The sequence below is a fragment of the Panulirus ornatus genome, chromosome 11, assembly GCF_036320965.1.
Source record: "Panulirus ornatus isolate Po-2019 chromosome 11, ASM3632096v1, whole genome shotgun sequence".
NCBI lineage: Eukaryota > Metazoa > Arthropoda > Malacostraca > Decapoda > Palinuridae > Panulirus > Panulirus ornatus.
Genome location: NC_092234.1, coordinates 8,434,094 through 8,441,593, shown reverse-complemented (window position 1 = coordinate 8,441,593; position 7,500 = coordinate 8,434,094). Strand labels below are relative to the sequence as shown.

The 7,500-nt window shown below is 45.8% G+C and overlaps 1 protein-coding gene across 1 annotated transcript in view; it reads left to right on the top strand.

The window, feature by feature from the left end:
• The window catches only part of LOC139751272 (uncharacterized), an 87,392-nt gene that overhangs the window by 39,306 nt on the left and 40,586 nt on the right, over positions 1–7,500 (top strand). The gene's annotated exons all lie outside the window — the stretch shown is intronic.

Genomic DNA, 7,500 nt, shown 5'->3' with positions numbered 1-7,500 from the left:
GACAGTCTTTTGTTTTACTGTTGTGTCCAGGATTTTGCCGCTTCACGGTCCTCTGACAGGCCAGTTCCTCTTCGATTCGACAACAGAGGAAAATATAAGCTCTTCGATTCGACAAGAGGAAAATATAAGCTCTTCGATTCGACAACAGAGGAAAATATAAATGGTGTAGGCTTTAGAAACAAAAGACAAATATTGCGGGGAAGATTTTTTTATGTTCTTTATATTCAGGTTTTCTTATCCTGTTCATATGTATAATGCGAAGACTAGATATATATTATGTCTGTTTTTTACCATCAGTACACCTGAAATCACAAATAAATATGATGTACAGCTTAGCTTTATCATGTTTTTTACCATTACACCTGAAATCACAAATATATATGATGCACAGCTTAGTTTTATCATTTATATACGTAAGCTGGGCAATATTTGGCATAATGTATGTATTCACTGATATTCGACCTTGCAAAGGTGTAAGCGCTCAGGTAATAATAAACTAGCAGACGATGCTAAAATTGCACGTGCCTCCAAATTAATCTCGACGGAGCCTGATCTAAAAGTTGATAACATTTCCAAAATTAGGGTAAGGAAGCTTATGACAGTAGTGGCTCACTTAAATACCAGTTTGTGTCCAATAGTTTATCACCGTTTACTGGATTAGCGTAGTGTTTTTTGGAGTAGCATCCTCTGCTGCATTAGCGACATCCGCTAATAGAAAACGAGAAACAAAACCTTGTCGCGTTGCTTTATTATAGACAATAAACTGAGCATAATGTATTTATTTTTATTGATGTTCTTCATAAGTAACTGATTTTCGTAAGTTTTCGTCATCAGCAGATAAGAATATGCAAATGAAACTGATTTATGATTCATGCTCCTTAAGCGTTGCCAACGTGCTCCAATTTTGGCGGCAGAACCCGAACATGGACGGGAGGCTCAGGGTCGTGTGCACATAAGGGAGGCGTTCGGTGAGAACAGAGTGGAATCACGCCCTTATAGCCGCTCGCGTGGATGTGTTCCGCGATGGGGGGGGGGGGATGGCGCCTTAGACTACGATGTCGAATATTGATAGTCTTGGGACGACCTTGGCCGACGTGGATGCCTCTCAATTTCTCTTGTTTTTCTCGTAAAAATAACAATTATAGTCAGTAGACTGTGTTGTTTATAGACAGTAATCCATAATAACGCCATTAGGGCGGTTTAAACGTTATTATTTGCTCATCTGAATATTATGATTCTTGCTGCTTTAGAAAGATGGGAAAAAATATCTTAAAATATTTTTCCCATCTTTCTTTTTTGTCGTCAAAAAAAATTAGTAATTGTATGAGGACGACAGTGAATTCGATTCAAATAATAAAAGACCTCGTGAGTAATTAGAATATAGATTAATTGAAATTATAGATGGCAGTTGGCGTAACGTAATTTAGAATAACAGATATCTCAGTTGGTGTAACTTAAGTGAGAATAACATGGATCGTAGTTGGCGTAACGTAGAGCAATTTAGAAGAACACGTAAACCGTAGTTGGCGTAACGTAACATGCGTGACAGGAAACAAAAGACAGACGGGCGGTCACTTTCTGGCAGGAAACAAAAGACAGACGGGCGGTCACTTTCTCTCTCTCTCTCTCTCTCTCTCTCTCTCTCTCTCTCTCTCTCTCTCTCTCTCTCTCTTGTAAACAAAGACCTCGTTTACCAGTAGCGCCTCGGGTGTGGGAGGAAGAGCTAGACTACTCTCCCTTCCCCCGGCTGGTGAATAATTTTTTTTTTTATCTTTCTTAAACCCGCCCTGTGGCCCTGAGACGCCCTGGACGACATACATCAGAGGAGAACAGTCCACTTTCACCCATGGCGGCGCTGCTAACCGGTAGCGTCCGAGTGTTGGCATATTAGGAGGTCAGTCTCGCTCGGGTTGGCGGTAGGCTTAAAAGCCGCCATCTTTGCGATTCAGGAAACATGGAGTTGGTTCTGGATATTAATAAGCCGCCAGATTTTTGCCCTAAAGGATAGATGAATAATTGTGATTAAAAGATATATCGTAGAAAGTGTGCAGAAAGATAAGGTTAATGTTTTTTTTTTTTTCTTGAATTAATTATTATTCACTTAGGCTCAAGCCGCCATTATTGCGATTCAGGAAGCACGAATTTGTTTTAGAATATTGATGAGTAGCCAGGCATAAAGATTTCAAAATATTAACAAATGTTTGTAATTAAATAGATATTCATTAGCATTCTTGAAGAGTAAATTGAAAAGTGTGTATTCCTGTCTTGAAATACTCCAAGTTAATTTATGAAAATGATATTGATTATTATAGATACTGAACCTTAAGTATTCGTAGAAGTAATTTGTTAAAGCATTTGTTCATATCACAATGCCTAAGACATTATTGGAACACAGAGCTGTGCCGTTTCTGTATTTTTCTCCGGAAATTTTTAGACGACTTTTATGGTTTCAGAATTACAGTCCTTTCGCCTTGATTAGAAATTATTTTACCAACTAATTCATCCGTGAGGTACGGACAGGACACACACACACACACACACACACACACACACACACACACACACACTAACCCATTCCCCCACCCTGGAGCCTCCCCCCCCCCCATCAAAACACTCCCCCATTAAACCCACTGCACGCCTAACCTCTCCCTCCCTCCCTATTAGAAACCAACCCCTTCCTCTCTCCCCATTACCATCCTCCTTCCCTCCCCATTTAGAAACCAGCCTATCCCATCTTTGCCCACTAGAAACCAGACTCTCCCTCCCTTTCTCCTTCATTAGAAACCTCTCGTGGCAGCTTTCTTTCACCCCCCCCCCGGTCCACTTGAATGGGGGGGTTCACATCATAATGGCGGGATAGAACATTTATAGACATGGATGGGTATAGCTTTCAGGGCATTTATAGGACGTCCATGGCTTTAGTTATTGGGCATGGATGATTTATAGAACATTGTGATAGACTTTGAATGTTCTCGCTTCTTGTATTCGTTGTTCGCGGTAGTCTAATTCGGCAGGTCCAAGTCTAGCACGGGTGTGCCATTAATGGCACGGGTCGGCTGTGTGTGTGCTCGAGGTGCCATTAATGGCACGGGTCGGCTTTGTGTGTGCTCGAGGTGCCATTAATGGCACAGGTCGTTTTTGTGTGTGTGTGTGTGTGTGTGTGTGTGTGTGTGTTCAGTGGTTGATAGACTGTGTGCCTGATAGACTGGTTAATTTGGTTGGCTGGTTATTATCGCCGTCAGCTGCCAGGGTCGTCAGCGTCAAAGTAATAACCGCCATTGGCAAAAACTTGAACACCTTCTCCAGACATCGAGTATACTTCGAAGACCACATACACCGTCAGTATGTATATATGACACTTGAAGTATCCTTATTGTATAGAAATATAACTACCAATAAATCTAATATATATATATATATATATATATATATATATATATATATATATATATATATATATGTATATATATATATATATATATATATATATATATATATATATGTATATATATATATGAATATATTTATTTATTTATTTATTTGTTTATTATATCGTTGCTGTTTCCCGCGTGAGCGAGGTAGCGCCAGGAAACAGACGAAGAATGGCCCATCCACTCATATACACTGATATATACATCTATGTGTATGCCTCCAAGTGTATATAGTTTATTATTATTTGATGGAGAAGATGATTGAGAACGTATTTGCATAGAGAGTTGAAAGTTTGGCGAGCGAAGCTTTGCTTAGTGGTGAAAGTTATTTTCATTTTGAAGTTAGCCATTCGATTGGCTTCGAAAAGGGGAGGGGGGGGTCCTCACCTTTTTTATTATACGATGGTCTGTTACGTGACCCTGATGTTTGTGTGTGTGGTGTGTGGTGTGTTTGTGTGTGTGTGTGTGTGTGTGTGTGTGTGTGTGTGTGTGTGTGTGTGTGTGTGTATGGTCGGGTTGTGTGGAGTAATGGATGGATTCGGTGGAGTTATAACTCGATATATAATTTTGATTAATGTTTGGTCATTTAGTTGATTATTTTGGGATGATTACGTGGGTTTGAGATGCCCGATATTGGCACAAAGGCTTAGATAGATAGATAGATAGATAGATAGATAGAGAGAGAGAGAGAGAGAGAGAGAGAGAGAGAGAGAGAGAGAGAGAGAGAGAGAATGTTTGCCTAAAACTAGGGGTTGGGTGGGCTCGGGCTCTCCGGTGTATGACCCCTGCCCTGGCCATGAACTTTGACCTCTGGAAGGTCACGTCGGGCAAGCGGGCGCCTCAGTCCCGGGAAGGGGGGGGGTGAGGGGGGGAGAGAGAGAGATTGCCAGTGATATTAATGATTTCTTTTTTTTTTCTCTACGTATCCAGGAATGGATCAGGGGCAGTGGTGCCCACTTTACTGTCGTGGGCGCGCGCGCGCGCGCGTGTGTGTGTGTGTGTGTGTGTGTGTGTGTGCGTGCAGACACACACACACACACACACACACACACACACACACATCTATACATATCTATCTATCTCCAAGGCTGCGCTACCTCCAGTAGCTGGGCAGTAGTGGCTTCCTACGGAAAGGGGAGAAATTCTTCGACTAAGACTTCCCTCTCCCCCCACCCCAACCCTCACCCTTCCCGCGCCTTAACCTCGACGAGCGGGAGGAGTCCGGTAACAGCAGGAGCGGAGGAAGATATTGGGGGGGGGAGGTGGCGTCAGCAGCGGACTGAGGGAGAGAGAGAGAGAGAGAGAGAGAGAGAGAACGTTGGGAAATAAACGCGAGGAGGAGGAGGGAAAAAAATGGTAGATGCTGTAACAGGAAATGTCATGGTCGCCTTTATCACGGAGAGGAGGAGAGGGAGGGGGGGGGGAATGATGGCCACCACTGGGTCATGATGACCTGGGGGAGAGGGAGTGGTCATGATGACCTGGGGGAGGGAGTGGTCATGATGACCTGGGGAGGGAGTGGTCATGATGACCTTGGGGTGTGAGTGGTCATGATGACCTGGGGGAGGGAGTGGTCATGATGACCTGGGGAGAGGGAGTGGTCATGATGACCTGGGGGTGTGAGTGGTCATGATGACCTGGGGGTGTGAGTGGTCATGATGACCTGGGGGGGAGGGAGTGGTCATGATGACCTGGGGGAGGGAGTGGTCATGATGACCTGGGGGAGGGAGTGGTCATGATGACCTGGGGAGAGGGAGTCATCATGATGACCTGGGGGAGAGGGAGTGGTCATGATGACCTGGGGAGAGGGAGTGGTCATGATGACCTGGGGGAGAGGGAGTGGTCATGATGACCTGGGGAGAGGGAGTGGTCATGATGACCTGGTGGAGGGAGTGGTCATGATGACCTGGGGGAGAGGGAGTGGTCATGATGACCTGGGAGAGGGAGTGGTCATGATGACCTGGGGGAGAGGGAGTGGTCATGATGACCTGGGGAGAGTGAGTGGTCATGATGACCTGGGGGTGTGAGTGGTCGTGATGACCTGGGGGAGTGAGTGGTCATGATGACCTGGGGGAGGGAATGAGGCACATTCATAATTACCCAGCGCCACACCATGAACCACACAGTGACCTTTTGATGATGTGTGTGTGTGTGTGTGTGTGTGTGTGTGTGTGTGTGTGTGTGTGTGTTGTGCATCAGTTATCGGTGATAATGTTTAGTTATCAGACACTGACAGTTCACTGGTGGCCCGTAATCACAAGTTGTGACTGACAGTGTCTTGCAGTGACGTGCTCCCCCCGTTTTCTATTTTTTGTGTGTGTGGGGGGAGTTCGTCTGAATGTGTTTGTTTGTCGTGTTTACGCCATGTGTTTGTGATGTGCCCTTTACCTGTTTGTTTCTACGGGGAGGGAGTGGTGTCGTACATGTGGGGGGAGGGGGTCTCTCTCTCTCTCTCTCTCTCTCTCTCTCTCTCTCTCTCTCTCTCTCTCTCTCTGTTGTCCAGTATCCAGTTAGGTTCTCTTTTTTTTTTCTTTTCCCCCAGTGGGTTCTTCAGGTGTGGAGGAACTGCTTTTATGTAGACAGTGCCCTGGTCTGGTTCATAAATGTCATATTAAAGTTATTACGTCTCTCTCTCTCTCTCTCTCTCTCTCTCTCTCTCTCTCTCTCTCTCTCTCTCTCTCTCTCTTGACTCTCCTGTCCTCCACAGTGGGTCTGGTATTCATCCGCAGTGGGTCTGGTTTTCCTCCATAGTGGGTGTGGTATTCATCCACAGTGGGTCTGGTTTTCCTTCGCAGTGGGTCTGGTTTTACTCCACAGTGGTTCTGGTTTTACTCCACAGTGGAGCTGGTTTCCTCCACAGTAGAACTGCTTTTCCTCCACAGTGTAACTGGTTTTACTCCACAGTGGAACTGGTTTTCCTCCACAGTGGAACTGGTTTTCCTCCAGTGTCTGGTTTTACTCCACAGTGGGTCTGGTTTCCTCCACAGTGAAACTGGTTTTCCTCCACAGTGGTTCTGGTTTTTCTCCATAGTGGCTCTGGTTTTCCTCCGCACTGGAGCTGGTTTTCCTCCACAGTGGGCTGGATGAGGCTCTCCAACGTACGTCATGTACATGTCTTACGAAACATCTCACGAGTTCTTGACCTTGTATGGCAGTGTTGACCCTGGTCAAAAAAAATTTTTGGCTCACGATCTCTCTCTCTCTCTCTCTCTCTCTCTCTCTCTCTCTCTCTCTCTCTCTCTCTCTCTCTCCTCACGTGCTGTTCTGGTGGACAGTGTCGCCATTTTAAGTCCCTCTCACACCCTGACTCCTGTAATTCATCACCTCCTATGTGTCCCTCACCTTCTCCTCTGTGTGTGTGTGTGTGTCTGTGTGTCCCCCACCTTCTCGTGTGTGTGTGTGTGTGTGTGTGAATCCTTTTCCCAATCCCTAAGGCTTCCAGTTTTCTTTGGTTATATTCCAAAAGTCATATGTTCGATCACTGTTTCCGTTTTTGTAGCATTTTTTTTGCCGTCTCTTCTGTTTCGCACTTCCTCCACGATTTCAGGATCATCAGCAAACATCTTCAGAGGTGTGCATCCACCTCATCGGGCCAATGATTTACGTAGACCAGGGAACACAAGTGGTCCCACCACTGAGCCCTGATAGACCAGCGAACACAAGTGGTCCCACCACTGAGCCCTGATAGACCAGGGAACACAAGTGGTCCCAGCACTGAGCCCCTGACAGACCAGCGAACACAAGTGGTCCCAGCACTGAGCCCTGATAGACCAGGGAACACAAGTGGTCCCAGCACTGAGCCCTGATAGACCAGGGAACACAAGTGGTCCCAGTACTGAGCCCTGATAGACCAGGGAACACAAGTGGTCCCACCACTGAGCCCTGATAGACCAGGGAACACAAGTGGTCCCACCACTGAGCCCTGATAGACCAGGGAACACAAGTGGTCCCAGCACTGAGCCCTGATAGACCAGGGAACACAAGTGGTCCCAGCACTGAGCCCTGATAGACCAGGGAACACAAGTGGTCCCAGCACTGAGCCCTGATAGACCAGGGAACACAAGTGGTC